Below are 2916 nucleotides of genomic sequence, written 5' to 3'. Positions count from 1 at the left end.
TACATCACGTGTGTTGAATGAAATACTGCCCAAACTTATGCTCAGATACCAAACTAATACAACCCGACCCGAAATGTCCACCTGGACTCCGAATCGAGCTGTGCTGGATGACACCAAGAAGGTAAGCCATAAAATGTGGTGATGTGGAAAATATGAATAAATTTAAGCCTAAAAATGACTAAGTACAAGAGTGTGCATGGGAGCCGAATTGAACCCATTTCACATGTAATGTTGGAGCATAAGTAAAGTACATTAAAATTAAAGAAGAATTATACTGTCGGGAGTATTCTCCTATATTAACATTTGGCAAGAAATCATCGCCGACACAAAAGCTCTGCTACTAAATCCTAGAAGGGCCGAAAAATAAGGGTGAGTGGCTAGAAAATAAAGCTTCTAAAACCTTTACGAAACCCTTTATGTAAATATTTAACATACTAACGTAAATTCGCACACATGCAAAGTACAGCTAATAAATGGAGTACTTTAAAAAGATCGAATTTTGAAAAACAGAGGGCGAATTTGGATTCGGCACGTCGAGAAACCTGAGAAAGGACCTCGGGTTCCTCCATGCACCGCCATAAGGTGGTTGCACAAGCAGCTACACACCATGCGATGTGGCTCCCTACGTGCCTGCGAGTACCAGCGTACTCGCCTTCCTTGTGAAAACCTGCATTTTTGCAGGTTCCAAAGCCATATTCCCGAGCTCATTCCCAGCTTATTTCTCAACCAAAAGCAGTGATTCAAAAGCCAATTAGAAGCTAGGAATGGCCAAAGTTGGCCACGGGAACGGCCTGAAAGTGGCCTGATGGTCACGGTCCAATCTAATTCAAGGTCACAATCTAATTCAACAAAACAACAAAAAAAAAAAAAAAAAAAAAAAAAAAAAAGGAAAAAAAAAAGTTAATTGACAAGGCCTTGAGGCCTACCTTAGTCGTGAACGACCGAAAATCACTAGAGAACTAGAGAAAAAGATGAACATTGGCAATGGGCCACTAACAGTGTAGGGTTCACGACTGGGTTGAGTTAGTTGTCCAAGATCCTAGTTTCTGGGCTGGAAAGCTCACAAATCCCTCCTGAAAAACTTAAAATAATTAAGAAAATATCTAAAATAGTGAATTTATTAAAATGCCCTTTGATTTCGTAGTTTCGTAAATTTCTAACGTATCTCCGAATTCGATTCTACTTGCACCCATGCATTCGTATTGTCGAGTATTTTGAAAATATGTGTGTGATCTTGGGTCAAGCCCTAATAATGATTAATTAAGTACGAGACCTAATTAATATAATACTAACATCTTTGGGCCTACTTGCCCACTTGCTTAACAAACCTAATGAATAAGCTATCGATATTACGCTTACAGCCTGCAATACAGACAACTCATTGTTGTCTCGATAAACAAGTAATAAACTCCCGATGATGCAAAATTACCATTTTACCCCTCATTGGGAAATGTTCATAAATTGTCCAATTTACGCCCGTTCGCGCTCATGTGTTCGTGAGAACATGCACCACCTAGACATATGTGCCAAGGAACAAAGAGTGATAAGGACTCGAATGTCTACGAAGGATTTCCACCCGTCGGGGGCATTTCGTAATTTTCCAAGGTTAAGGAATAAAAAAATATTAAATACGAGGCAACATGTCACAAGTTCTACCTTAACATGAGCAGCTTTCTTTTAATTAAGATGTCTATATTGTGAGATCTGAATTTAAATTGTAGGTTCAGTTATTTTGTTATACGTGTGATTTAAGTCCACAATTTACAAAATAAAAAATTGTCTAACAACATAATCATGCTAGCAGAAAAGAAAACAAAAACCCATAACAACTTCTAGAGCATCTCCAAAGGAACAACAATAGCGTTTTCCAACCACAATGCCAATTCCTATGTGGCTTGACATGGAATGGCAGCAAAGGGAGTAATTGTCAAATTTGACAGTAGCTTTTGGCGGATAATAAATGCTTTTTATAGTTTTTATTATTATCTTTTGTTTAAACATACTAATTACAATTATGAAAAGTAAATAATGCAATTAATAATAGTTTAAAAGTGACATATTGGGTGGAGAATAAAATTTAAGAAAATAATCAGTGAGCCACATAAGCCTTCAAATTTATATTTCTTGTTTAAAATTTAACATCTCTTTTAAAAATGATCTTAAAGCAGCATAAAAACAATTCAGTTTGATCAATTGTATGCCATTTGTTAAAGTAAGCATGCAAACTAATGAATATAATTTAAATTGTCGCATATAATTGTTGGCCCTATAAACAAATAAATTGTTTAATTTCTAGAAGATACGAATGGATCTGATTCAGTTCCTTTCTTGGCTAAGAGTTAGATTTAAAAGTTGATAAGATCATATCATTCCGTTCTAGCCTCTAGGGTTTGTTTAATTTATAGAAGAAAGTTGCAAGATGTTGCTTTTAGACCAAATTTTATTGGATGTGATTACAAAATCACATGGCAGTTAACTTCAACAGAGTTTAAGCTGTCTGAGAAGCCAAATGCCACCTAGTGTTTAATATATAAGGCTAACACGTGGTGACCGAGGGACAAGACCAAGTTGACCAACCACCCAAATCCAAGCTGCAAGACAAAGCAAAATTCACATGAATGCATGATGAAAGTAATTAAACAAAAGATTGGGTATGACAACACAAATATTGTAAGGAGCCTCAAAACCCGGATAGATGTTAAAACTGCTTTTACAATAAGCAACCCAAAACGATGGATTCCCACAAAATTACAAGAGTGTGCATTGCAAGTGAAATCATTCTCAAGCTCAAGCCTCATATAAATTCAAAAACAACAACTAAATAATTGAAGGGAAGGGAAAGCATAGATTGGCAAAAGAGTTCATGGGACTTTTGCTTTTTTTTTTTTTTTTTTTTTTTTTTCTTCTAATACAACT

Source organism: Pyrus communis, chromosome 16 (assembly GCF_041283825.1).
Source record: "Pyrus communis isolate YQ-2024b chromosome 16, ASM4128382v1, whole genome shotgun sequence".
Classification (NCBI taxonomy): domain Eukaryota; kingdom Viridiplantae; phylum Streptophyta; class Magnoliopsida; order Rosales; family Rosaceae; genus Pyrus; species Pyrus communis.
This window is presented reverse-complemented; position numbering follows the sequence as displayed.